Raw genomic sequence first — 13,219 nt, 5'->3', positions numbered from 1 at the left:
CCCTTATTTTCTTCCTGATAAGCAGTTGGAAAGTGGGCTTTTTTTAGTTCTGAACTTTAAACTTTACAATCTATAGACAAATTTATTCATTCCCATGACTTCAACTACCATGTCTATTAAAATGACTCTTACATCTTTATTTCTAGTTCTGATATCTCCCTTGAAATTCATATTCATATTTTTTTCTGAAAAAGTGTGTAAGAAAGCAGAGTGTAGAAAGGCAATGAAGTATATTGGAAAATTTTGACTTGCAAAGGTTAGAAATAGAAAACAGATTCTTTCTAATCCAATTGATTGCAGGCTCTCATAACTTTTTAGTAGTATTTCTACTACTAAAAAACAGACAAACAAACCTAAAACATCTTATTGAAACCTCTATGATCTCCTTGTACTCCATCTAAAATCATTATTGATGACTAAATAAAATTCAAACTCTTTTCCTTGCATTCAAGGGCCCCCAACATCCTACTTTTAAAGGCTTATCTCATGTTTTCCCATGCATTTTAAAAGTACCTACTTAGTTGAACTGAAGAATGATAGTCAGTGGAACCAAATCCCACCAAAAGACCAAAGAATATTATTATAAAACCTCATTAAGGAAAAAGGCAACATAATGAGCTTGCTTAACCTGCTGCTTCCAAATTTGCACTAGGAGAATGTGAATCAATATGCATGCAAATAGGTAGATTGATAAAGTGAATATAATATTTACTGAGGTCTCCTACAAAATATGACAAAGATATTGATTATCATTGGGGTAAAAATGAGATATTCAAGGTAGTACAATTTAGCATACTTCTGTAATAATATGCCAAAATGCTAAAAGCAAAAACATAACTCCATCACTTTTCAATTTATTTCTACAGGAAACTGCAGGTACTAAGGAAAATCAGACTAATTAAAGACTTGTTTGGGCAGCTAGAGTCACTGAACCTGTGACCACATCTCATCTATAACTAAGGAAAGAACCTCAAGGTCAAAAACAATAGATCTACTAAGTGAGATAAAAGTTAATTTTTCTTTGTTTTTAGAAGGAAATATAATGTTTCTCTTTCCTATTCATTTCGCACTTTTCATAATCACCAACATCCTTGGTTATAAATTTTTGGGTGAGGTCATTTAATTCCTGTTCTGTTAAACCCTCCACCATTCATAATTACAGAAATTGCTTCACATGCACAGATATTAAGAAATGTTATTTCTTCTAAATGACAAGTGTTGTCAAAGTTCAAATGTACTAAAAAGAAACACAATTACATTGACTCTTACTTCGATCCTACACCAAATTACTGAATTTCTGTAATTTATACTATATGCATGGACTACATTATGTGGTGCAATATACATTGTCTCTAGTTCAAAATATGTCAAACTTTAATGTGCAAATTGTTCAAAAAGACTGCAAATGTTCTAAATGAACTGATATCCAAATTGGAAAAAAAATGATAATTTGTTCATTTGACAAATATTGAGTTCTACAGATTCTTAAAGAAATAAATCAAGTAGGGGCAGCTAGGTGACTCAGTAAATAGAGCACCAGCCCTGGAATTAAGAGGTCCTGAGTTCAAATCCAACCTCAGACACTTAATTATTAACTAGCTGTGTGACCTTGGGCAAGTCACTTAATCCATTGCCTTGAAAAAATCTTTAAGGAAAAAGAAATCATGTAGGCACTTTGCCTTCCATTTTCACAGAAACATTAAAAAAATTTCATAATGGCAAAAACTATAGATTGCAATTGATACAAAAGCATTCACTTCAAAAATGTTTCATAAAAATGAACTTAAGAGAAGCAAAACTGGGAAATTAAATCATGTATCTCTTTTCTCCTTTTCAGTGCCCCAAGGAGTTAAAAATTTTATTTTTTCTTTTCCACAAGAATAGTTACAATTGACTAGAACTGGTAAAAGTGTTATTTGAACAAAGGAATTCAATTCTATTTTGGTACTATCAAAGATGCTTCTTCATCTATGTTGGTGATTATTAATCTGACTGTTTTTTCCCCTAAAACTAAGAAAGGAATTTATTTGATTTTGTACTTCAACTTTTTTTAAATGATAAAATTCACAGGGAAAGTAAGTTCAATATTATGTTAAATTCAAGAATGATTCTAGTATGTTTATCTAAATCATTTTGTATGAATTTTGTTTAATCTATTGTCATATTAGGTCTATTAACTTAGTAAAAATAAACATATAGGCAAGTAACCATTGTTTCTAGGAAAAATGCAAAAAGTCTACACAATGATTTAATAGAAAAAAATAAAAATTTGAGAAAAAGTTATATTTAATGAGAAAATCCATTTTACTAACAAAGAAGCCAACTTCTGAAGCATTTCTAAAAGGGAATTTGTATTACTGTATTATGACTGTATTTAGAAGATACTGTCTGTAATCCAAATTAACATTTTTTTTTCAGAGACATAGAGAGGATTTGTCAATTGGATGAGCAGAAGGAGGGGGGAAAATGTAATCGTTTCTTCTAAAGAGAGAAATATTTTCATTATCTTGGGGTAATTAATGATGGTAAAAGCAAGAAGATATATATATATATATATATATATATATATATATATAGATAGATAGATAGATATATCTCATGTTGGAAATATATTTAAAACGGGTTTTAAAAAGCAGACAAGAAATGGTTAGAAGAAAAGATGCAAGCAAGCAAAACTGTCTAACATTTCAGAGTAGGAAAGAACTAAAATAGAACTCAGAGTAATAACTAATAAATTCATAAAGATTATAAAGTTGTGGGTGACTAAAACATGTAAAACATAATTTATTCATGCAATACTCTAAATAAATATGGGTTAATTATTCACTATGGAGAAGACTGAGAAATCAAAATAAACAGGAGTTTTCCCCTATATTCCTAATAGCCAGAAGTTTTGATAAAGATGATTACCTAAGTAATTCTATAAATAGCTTCTCTATGATGAGATAATGATGATTAATCCTCTCTTTGTTCTGACAGTGGCAAAAAACATTGACTTTTTTTTTAAAAGGATGTTGAAAATGATTCATTCTTTATTTTCTTAGCATATTGTTTTCAATGATCTCATTCTACAGACAGTAACACCTAAGCCATCTACATTACTAGAACCATTTTGGGAATTTCAACAATATTCTTTATGATATCTACAATATCAAAAAATGATGCAGAATTTTATTCCATTAAAGAAATAAATTTTTAAAAAAGCAATGAAAAAACCATTGTTCACTATTGCAGCACCATGTTATAGAAAACTCCTTTATTCTCATCTCTGCTAACCTCCAATCTTGCAACTTTACTATCAATTGCTAATTCTCTGATTGTGAAACTATTTTCTTGACATATTACTAAAGCACAATTAGTAATAATCATTCCATGTCATATTTTTAAGAAGGGAAGAGACTCTATGACACACAATATGCTGGGAGAATGAAGCAAGTGAATGAATAAAGATCCCTAACAACTAACATAAAGAAATCAGAAACACAAAAGATATTGTTGACTTCTTGTCTGCTCCTAGCACTTAAAGCCCTCATGCGGACTGTTGTGTTCCTTGTCTTCTTACTGACAGATCTCAAACTAAAGTCACAATTCCATCAGCTATATATTCCCCCCAAGTTTTCTTATTATGAGTCAGTATTTCTTGTGTCAACAAGACTGCTTTATTTTATTATATTATTCTCATGTACACCTGAGGTTGTTTATGTGTATGTTTCAATGGTTATTACATAAGAATGTAGTTATATTGGTTAAATAGCTGTTCTTTTCAGCATCACCTGCTTATCCTGGATACCGTTTCCTCAAATGCATATTCATCTTTCAATTAGCTAGCTCTCGTTAATAAAAGAAATTAAATGAATATGTTCTAGGGAAAATTGCATGATAAACTGGAATGATTTAACACATTAGTAAATATATGTTTATAATCATAAAGTAGTAGTAGAAGAAACATACTTATTGACAATTACAACTACTATACTATGATATATATTCCTTAGTTTATTATATTTATTATATATTATTATTATATATACCTTAGTTTATATTAGTTTCTTAAATTCTACTTTCTAAATTCTATCTCCTGCCACAAAAAAAAAATCAAAGTAAAACAAAAACCTTCTAGCAAATATGTACAATCAAGCAAAAAACATTCTCATATTGGTGATATCTGTAAAATGTTTTTGTTTGTGCTTTTTTTGCTGTTATTTATTGTAAATCATGTCCATCATATCTTCAGAAGGAGAGATTATTATTACTAATTATCAGTCCAATAGAATTATATGTAATAGACCATAAGGATGAGTTATATTCTTAATTCTTCAAAAATTATATATTTTTTTATAATTTTCTTGATATAGTGCAAATTGTTCTCCTGGTACTGTTCATTTTAATCTACACTGATTCTCTAAGGTCTTGCCAAGATTCCATGAAATATTTCTAGCTGTCATTTCTTATGGTATAATAATATTCTATTTATTAATATATCTTTATTTTTCCAGATATTACCAAACTGATGAATACTGCTTAGCTTTCAGTTTTTTTCCACTACAAAAAAGAGCTACTACAAATATTTTTATACTTATCAGACATTTCCTTCTCCTAATTCAACCTCCACTTTAAAAAAAAAATCTCTTTGGTCTAAAAGTGCTTTTACCTTGTCAAAAAGTAGGCAGAATTGGTTCCAAATTACTTTCCAAAATAATTGTACCATCTCACTGATAATCTCTATTAAACCTTAACTGACTATTTGTTAGATATTAGTTAATGGCTAAGCAGAAACATTTTATAAGGTCACTTGTAATCCTCTCCAGTGTTTCAAATTGGGACTTCTCTATGCCTTCTCATTTTTTATGTCTTTTTCCATATTTCCATTAATGCCCCAAAGGTGTTTCACTTAAAATGTTGGAACCTTCCTCTGTATCTCTTGAAAATACATTGATACCAGTGGAGTATGCTTTCCATTTAACTATCCCTTATTCTCTCTATGGAACTGGATCATCTCCTTTTCTATTTATGCACATCTCTGATTAGATGTCTTCTAAATCACTTCCATAAAATTGTGTCTCTTGTTGTTTAAAAAATATTTAATTTTATTTTTTATTTTCAGTTCTGAATTTTTCCCTCTTCATCCCTTCTTCACCAAGTGAGAAGGCAAAAAGTATCATATCCATTATAGAAATGAATCATGCAAACCCATTTCTTAATTAGTCATATTTATTTGCAATATTTTACAGTCTATTTTACCAACATTTCACTATCTTTTTATATATGACTCAGAAATTTAATCTTCAGATATCCTAGTTTTCTCATGATTTATAACCATTTAGTAGTATTAGAAGAATGCTGTTTTTAAAAGATGAGCTTTTTTAGAGAGAATCTTGGGGATCACAAATCACTGCACAATTTCTCAAATACAATTCAACCTTCTCTCCCTCATGTATTCAACAATCTGTCAATTCATTGTTTATCCACAGCATCTCTTGGTTAGCTCTACGGACTATTCATCTAACTTCATTACTTATTTGACCAGAAGACATTCTCCATACATTTAGTTTGTCCTGTGTGTATAGTGTCATAAAGGTCTGTAACACTCAGGTTTGATAAGAGAATATAGTGTTTCACCATTTAAAGAAAATTGCTATGCTCAATTCTAGGGCAGAATTTGCAAGTCTGGAAAAGTGACCAGTCTCCTCAGCTCATTTGTGTGTGTGTGTGTGTGGGGGGTTATTTTTCAACATTAAGTGGAAATGCTTTATTCTTAGTTATACATGGGTTTTACAGTCTCATTAAAATGTGAACATGTATAATTTACCTATTCAACTGGAGTTCATTGACTAATAAAGCACTCCCTCCTTTCCTCCTGGGACTGTATTGAATACTACATGTTCCCAAACTGGCAAGAACCCCCTGTTAATAGAGGTTAAACAGAAGTGAATCTTCACTGGCAGTGAAGGCAATTTTGCTTCTGACAGAGCCATCAACTGATATATATAGCCATCAGCAAAGTCTTGTTTTCTGTCTTGTTTTGAGGATTTCAGGCATGATGATTGTCCAGCACAAGCTTGACTAAACAGAAAAAAAAAGCCTTACTAAACATAATTGATCTCTGGAACATGATAACTTTTGCACATTCTTTTTTTGCCTTTGGTAGTCTTAGAAAAAATAGTTATTATATGGTTGAGAATCTTATAATGGAAATATTCTCATAATTAATCTAAAGATCACAGATATTCAGTAACACTGGGAAGTATATTTTATTTCAAAACAGACAATCTGCTAAAAGAATGATTGAGAAAGCTGACCTTACTTTAGGTGGGAGGAGAGGACAATTCAAACACAATAGGATCACTTATAAAAGTTTATTAAACTAAACTAATTCCTCAACATTCTAAACACAAATTTCAAGCAAAAAATTAAATGTGGAGACAAATCAAATGCTCACAGAAGTTAGGTGGCAATTATATGATAAATGATAGAGTAACATTTAAGTGAAAAGAGACTTCTGATAGTGATATAAGTGTTTTGAATGTCTACCTATAGAAGCATGGTTATATGATAGATCAAGAATGGGACTGGATCATTTTTATTACTTTTGTTACTATTTATTTTAAGAGAAAGCTTTCTTAAGTAGAAATGCAGGGGAAAACGTCATATGCATTTTCAATACAATGTATTGTAATTTTCTCTCTTTTCTAGAAACATATTGGAATACTTCCCATACTTCCCAGCATGATAGAGTCTCCAAGAGTTTATTCTTTGCTGACAAAGTCTTTAAGAACCTAGGGTCACTTTCACACTATGGTGAAGCATTGGAATAGAATTCTGTGTGACAAAATATTACCAGAAGAAATTCATTCTAGAAGGAATAAGTAAGATTTTTGAAAGCACAAAAAGATTTTGAAAAACATTTCAAAGAAGGGAGGACAACAAAAACAAGTGAGCAAAATAGCCTGAAACATTAGCAATAGATTATGTATAATATACCTTCAGCTACCTACCAGCAAAATTACTTGTTATTTCCTGAATATATTTATGAAATCATTTTCATGTATGTTGCTATATTAAATGATTCAGTATGAGGAAGAAATATTCAAGTTTTCAGAGAATACAAGAAGATGTGTAATTTTTTTCCTCTCAGAATAATTCCTTAAGAATTTAAATCCATTTTGCATTGGGTCAGGAAATAATCCAGATTAGAGTACTTGTCTGGGTTCAATTAAGAAAAAGTTATTAGTACATCAAAATTTGAATGTTTATCATGATATTGCTCCAAAAGAGTTAATTTTTTAGTAAATGTAGCTAAAGAGAGACAGCATGTTTATAAGAAAGTATCTTGAGAACAGGGATAATAAGTTTTGCACCACATATATGATCTTGCAGAATGCTAGGAATGTAGCAAATAAGATAATTACCACTAATGAAATAAAAATGAATTAATTGTCCATTTCATGGTGTTTTGCTTTACCTTTTTGTCACATATACATATAATTTTATCATCTAATGGTAAAGACCCCTGACATTATGACAACAATGATCGTCTCTAGACATGAACAATAAGAAGAAAATATTAAAAAATTATATAGATATATGCATACACATAATAATTCAAATAATATCTTTATTATTAAGTACTAGTTCCATGAAGTTATGTATTAATTGGAACAGACAAAATACTGTAATTCAGTACATTAAATAAATATCTCAAACAGGGTCTTCGTCCATTCTTCAACTATATTAGTTAAATCTATGGTTTCTGTCAAGTCTTGTCAAAATATGCTTTGCTTCTCATTCCTCAAAATAACATCCAAAATTTGAAACGGTGACTTAAAACAGTCATTGTGCTAGAATCATCAGTTTTTATTATCAGAAAAATGAGATAATATATTTTCATTATTCTATCTTTGAAAAATAATAGTTTACCTCAATAGCATTTGCCCTTGTTCCCCCTCCTGTCCCTCCCAATATAGACAAAACTCTCTTGTTCCAATCCTATCTTTCACATTCTGTTGAGTTCTTGGAGTCAACTAGATAGTCATGGACCTTTCCCCAATATTCCTGACAGTATTCTTCTATAAGAAAAAATATAGGGGACATATGCCATATTTTTCTAATGTGACCCTGTTCCTGTTCACCAATTATTCCAAATTTAGTATGAATAAAATATAGTTATATTATTTTCCAAATGTAGGTCTCTTTTTGAATTTGTATGTGTTCCAATGTAGGTACTTAGAAATTTTACTTACTAGATTACTTATTTTTTTTCTTTTATGTCTATCCCAAAAGTCATGGAGCCATAGAAAAAGATTTTTTGGAAGTTCATTGAATATTGGTTTTCTCCTATAGTATAGTTGTTGTTTAGTCATTCAACCCATGTCTGATTCTTCATGACACCTCACTTGGGAGTTTTCTTGAGAAAAAAAAATCATTTTAACCTCTTCTAGCTCATTTTCACGGAGAAGAGACTGAAGTAAACAGGGTTGAGTGACTTGCTCAGGATCAAACAGCTAGTAAATGTCTAAGGTCAGATTTAAATCATAAAGATGAGACTTCCTGTCTTCAGGGCCAGCACTCAAAGCAATTACCATCTACTTTTATCTACCATAGAAAAAACTACCTAAATACTTGTGGATTAAGTCTTTTATTGACTGGAAAACTACTCAAGATAGAATTTGGAACAGCTTTGCTAACAATCAGATTTTTCACACACTCTCCTTGTTTTAGAAAAAATATCAGGAGAAAATAGATGGAGAAATTGACAGGCTACTAGTTATATGCACATTCTACTTTTTTCTTGCTTCTGTGCCTCCATAATGATATGATATTTACATAAATGCATCAAGGTTTACAAAATATTTGACAAGATTATACTATTTTATCCTCTTAGCAACTCAAGTCAAACCCTCTTATTTTATTGATAGGGAAATTGAATCTCAGAAAAAGGGAACTATCCTAGTCCATACAAACACTATATTTCAGAGGTGGTATTTGTACTGAGGTCTTCTTGACATCACGTCTGGTACTGCCTCTTCATATTGATCAATGTTCCACAATCTTTCATGGAATTTTCCAGTCTCTGAATTTTTTTAGAAACATAATCATGCAGAATTATTATCTCTCTCTGTGTGCTTCTGCTTCTATTTATCTCTCTGTCTATTTGTCTGTTTGTCTGTCTGTCTACCTCTCTCTCTAAACATAAACACACTCATACACTTTCTTTTTCTCCATCTTATATATCTTCCGTATTTAGTTTTTAGAAGTGGTGACAGATGTTTATCAACCAACTTTCTGAGGAAAAATATGTTCAGAATTCACATTTAAGTTAAATAATTGAGTTATTAACTGAGCTATCATTTCTTAAGTATGGACAATCAATAAAGCAATAAATTAACCCTCAATTTGTAATTTTACCATTTTTCTAAGGCATAGATAATAACACTGTCAATTTAACAGACTCTTAAATTAATTTAACTGACTCCCAGAATCTCCTGTTCACTATTCTTAAAATGAATGGCCTTGATCAATTTAATTTTCATCTTTACCTTTCAGCATGATATTTTGCTCATATTTTTTAAAAATATACAAACTGCCTTATTGAAATTCTAGCATGTGATCCAGTACATTAATGCAAAAACTAACCTTTGCTATTCTCATTTGGATACTGTATGTGGTATTAATAGACTTAATGAAAAGAGATAATTTCACTAAGAGCTATATGATATGCTGAAGTTATGAGTATTAATTCTAGAAAATAAAGTAGCTGAGTCACAGACTGAATATGGAAGCAAGTACAGATTTCCTGAGTTGAATAAAGGTTTGACATATCCATTTTTCTTAAAATCAAAACTGAAAGTCATGGAATATACCAAAAATAGATCAGATGATGATAATCATGCAATATTGAAATGTATACATGTTATTACAGAAAATGATGATGAAAATGTGGAAACCATCATATTTACCTTGTTAATTACATTAAGATATAATATTAACAATTAATCAAAAGATCTGCAGATGAAGTTACAAGATTCTAAGGAGAAGTGAACTGAATTTTAACTAATCATGCTATATTGAAATATAAGGTAGGAATTTGTACTGTCCATATGAGATAACTAGCAACACTTTGATCCCTAACAAATAATTTGAAAAAGATAATCAAAGGAAATTCAATTATTTTGTATTTGAATATATATATATGATATATGTTTATTCATAAAGAATTTTAATTGGTGATATCTCTCTCTTTTTAAAAGAAATTCCACACTGTTTACCTTAGCAAATTATTTTAATCAATGCAGTAAGTGAATCTGGTAAATTTACCTTTTGTCTCATAGCCTTACTTTATTGGGAAACAATAAATTTCATTCAAGGAAAGTGTAATAGTATTCAATTATAAAAGCTCGAAAGAAATAAAACACTAATTAAACATTATTTATGATAAATTATTTATGAGAAAAGATTTGTATGAATAAATATTAAGAAGATATAATACATAATGGTCCCCTCCTTTGAGACAAACATATAAAAAAATCAGCCAGATCAGTGTTAAAGGGATGGCATAAGTTATCATGATCCTTCAAATATTAAATTCCATTAGTTTTACAGATAAGGTTGTATAATTATCTCCTAATTACAGAATAGCTATAAGATAATCAACATTCCAGATAATTCAGACAGATATTATTGCTTTTCCATCAATTTTCAATACAAGTAAAGGAAAAGCAAGAGATAAGAAATGATGGGGAAATTTTGCATTTGTAAAATATATGATAACAGGATAATCAAGGCTCTGCTACCTTTAGATTGAAGTCCCTATTTTCTGACTAAAGGATGTGTTTTAAAGCTGTAACAAAAATGAAATTATTAATAAAAATTTTGAAATCATAAACATCTCAACTCCTTTATAAAGGAAACTATAAATGAGTACTCCATTATCATTAAACATGAGAATACTTAGAGCCAAATTAAGAGTAGTTAATTAAAAGACATGTGATGATTAGGAAGATTTTATACCCTTTAAACAAATCTATTTATTTTATGAGCTTTCTTGGAAAATATTATTAATATGAAAAATGTAAGTTATTGAAGATAAACTGTAGTTTCAAGTTATACTGTCAAAAAGTTTGTGTTCTCCTAACTGAACATATTCAAGTAAAAGTAGTCTTGGGGTGAAGGACTTGACAGTCTTGTTTGCTTCTTCAGTCAATATGGATGATATAATCTTCTGTGAGAGAAGAGAAACCAGGCTTTCAAATGCTTAGCAATAACCCTTCACCTCTGCCATTTAGTCTTTTTTGAAAGAACTAGGGATAGTAATGGAAGGTCTTTTAAGTGAAAAATAACTCGAAGCAATAGATTCTTTAAATGTTTTCTGTTCATTTGGAAATCAATTTTGAAGGTGGGTTCTTTAGTGCTACCAGAGAAAGGAGTGAAGTCCTTGTAGAGAGATTCACAAATAGCCCATTGTTGCTTATTGCTGAAAGTGGGGGGAGGGGAAAACTTCAGAGATTTTTCAGGAGCTTTGGACTTTCAAAAATGAATAAAACATTGCATTTGAAATCTCCTTGTGCAATGCAACAAAAAGATGAAAGTTTTATCATAAAATAAAAGCTAGACAACTTCAACAAATATGTCTAAGAAACAAAAACTTACAAAGTACTGCAAATGAATAGTTACAGGAAAGTTCACCATCTGTGTTTGAAGGTTATTAGAATATTCTTTGTTGAAATATGGGCTTTTTCAATTAATGATTATGTAGATTTAGATCAGTAATTCCTAAAATTATTATACTTTGTTTAAAGAAGGAATTATGTGCCTTGTAAGCATGTTCAGTTCTATCAAGGCACATTTATGCAAGGACTGAATTAGAGATAGATCATCAGTAATAGTTCACATAATAGATATGTCAGTCATTATACCCAAGAACTCTTAGGTAGAATAGAGACTTGGATTTTTAGCTAAATAACAAAGCAGTAAAGCTTGCCTAAAATATTTTCCAAGTTTATCAGATAATTGCAAGTTTATACTTATTATTGCTATTATTGTAGAGCATAAATTTTGTTGGTGTATGCTCTTTAAATGTGATTTCTTTTTCTGTATTTTCAATTTTACAGAAGATATCATTTTTCCATTCCAAAGTCACCATCACTATCATCAGAATGCTCTCTTCCTTAGTCATTGAATAACAAAAACAAGAAACAAACCTGACTTGAAAACATAAGTTGCATTTTAGTTTGTAAGAAGGTGTTTAGCAAAATAAAAAAAAAATTGATAATCATACATCTTGCAAAGTTTTCAGTTCCTTTCTTAAGTAAACTTAGACTAGAGGAAAGCACCAAGTAATTATTTCCATAGAAAGGTTAATTTTAAATATTTACAGTAGATAACTGTTACAAAGTAAAATTTATAGGCCTCCTCTCCTAAGATTTACTCCTTACTTTATTTGACAAGCAGGATTTGCATGAAGATTCATTTTAAATCTTTTATTGATTCTGGGCATTTCAATGAACACTAGAAAATTAGAAAATATGAAGAATTTATGAAAATAAACATAAATTCCAATTTAGGAAATCCTGAAATTGAAGAAACAATTAAAAATAAGAAGAAATATGGAAACAACTTGATTCAAACCTTATATATGATGAATCTCTTACACTATGTGTAACATATGTAATGAACTACCTGGATGGATATTGATACTTTGGGAAATTCTGTGAAGTATTCAACACTATTATAGTCATTAGAGTACTGACCAAAGAGAACTCAGGTATGGGAGCATATGTCTTGGTAAGTCTATTTCAGGATGTGTCTGAAGGAACCTTTCTCTCCTTTTCAGTACATGCATATATATTCTTTGATTGTTTGTGATTCACTGAATATGTGGTGAAGAAACAAATTGGTTTCTGGATCAGAACTGCATACATATTCAAAAGGCACCTACCAACCAAAACAAAACTTTCTTTATCTTTTCATTGCTAGCTTAGATTCCTCTCAGAAAGCAAAAAGTATTGTAAGGAGATGGTGGACTAGTGACTAGTACCAAATGAATACTCTCCTCCTCCTGGGCTGACTTGAGGCCAGTAAAATCATTACTTGATTATCCTAGCTATTCTTATTGTGTCTTTTCACTCTTTCCCTAAATAAACAACCAACTAATCTAAGACCTTAAATCATTTCTCCTCCCTGTAGGGTAAACAAATCAATCAATCTCTATTTATTAAACACC

The sequence above is a fragment of the Macrotis lagotis genome, chromosome X (genome assembly GCF_037893015.1).
Source record: "Macrotis lagotis isolate mMagLag1 chromosome X, bilby.v1.9.chrom.fasta, whole genome shotgun sequence".
In the NCBI taxonomy this organism is placed as follows: Eukaryota; Metazoa; Chordata; class Mammalia; order Peramelemorphia; family Peramelidae; genus Macrotis; species Macrotis lagotis.
The sequence above is the reverse complement of the archived record's forward strand: the minus strand, read 5'-3'. Positions refer to the sequence as shown.